This window comes from Condylura cristata, unplaced genomic scaffold (genome assembly GCF_000260355.1).
Source record: "Condylura cristata isolate star-nosed mole 26May11 unplaced genomic scaffold, ConCri1.0 scaffold00025, whole genome shotgun sequence".
NCBI lineage: Eukaryota > Metazoa > Chordata > Mammalia > Eulipotyphla > Talpidae > Condylura > Condylura cristata.
Window position 1 is genome coordinate 34,167,753 of NW_004567126.1, and position 1,070 is coordinate 34,168,822.

Genomic DNA, 1,070 nt, shown 5'->3' on the forward strand with positions numbered 1-1,070 from the left:
ACCCCAAGGCCTGGCCCACCCCAAGGCGTGGCTCACCCCAAGGCGTGGCCCACCCCAAGGCCTGGCCCACCCCAAGGCGTGGCTCACCCCAAGGCCTGGCTCACCCCAAGGCGTGGCCCACCGAAGGCGTGGCTCACCCCAAGGCCTGGCCACCAAGGAAGTGGCCAGTGGCCCATCCGAGCTCGCTCCCCAGGCGCCGGCTGCGTGGCCCTCCTGGGGCGAGAGCAGCTTCTGCCCAAGCTCCAGCAGGCTCTGGCCTGGGGGACGGCATGGGGGTCCTGGGCTTTGCCCCCCGAGCAGGTGCAGGCGCGTGGGCCTGGGTAGGTGGCCTCTGGGCTTGCAGCTGCTGGCAGGCGTGGCTGCGATGTGAAGGGTGGCCAGGGGCGGCCGGGCTCCTGCTGGGCTGGCCAGGACAGCGGGCGGGCGGGGGGCTGAGCAGCGTGCAGACTGGGCGTGGGACCCCGTGCCAGGGACCCCCCAGGATGCCTGCCGGGGTGGACAGTGACAGAGCCTGCAGCGCCCGGAGCAGGGGCCAGCAGGGCCGGCCAGAGGCGGCCCCACGGCAGGTGGCTGCTGCGGGGGCGGGGGCGGGCTGGCCCCTGTGAGACGGGCGTCATGGCGAAGGCCTCCTCCTGGACCCCGCCGGTCACCCCAGACCACGATCGTGCTGTCGGGCCGATGGTGAGCTGCGCTGGGCCGTGGGAGGCCCGCGTGGCCACTTCCTGGCCTGCAAGGCGCCCTTTGTGGCCCCCTGGCGCCACCTGCTGGTCCAGCTCTGTGTGGGCCGGGGCGGTGGGGGCGTGTCGGGCGTGGGGGGCGTGTCCTGCAGGGCCAGGGAGGCTGGTGGGGAAGCGCTGGCCGGCAGGGCAGTGAGCGCAGCCCCACGCGTGTCGGGGAAGGTCCAGGACAGCGCTGGCGGAGCAGGCCAGTGCGGGTCTGCCGGGAAGCGGTGTCCGGGCCCCGAAGGCGGCTGGACCCCCAGGTCAGCCACACCTGTCCTGCCCCCACGTGCGCGCGTCCCGACTCGGGCCCTCGGGGTCCCTAGAGGGGCGCCACGACCCGACGGCGTG

At 74.9% G+C, this 1,070-nt stretch overlaps 1 protein-coding gene across 1 annotated transcript in view; it reads left to right on the plus strand.

Moving 5' to 3' along the window:
- The window catches only part of LOC101618692 (collagen alpha-1(I) chain-like), a gene marked incomplete at its 3' end in the record, with an annotated part of 60,244 nt that overhangs the window by 45,762 nt on the left and 13,412 nt on the right, over positions 1-1,070 (plus strand). The window lies entirely within an intron of this gene.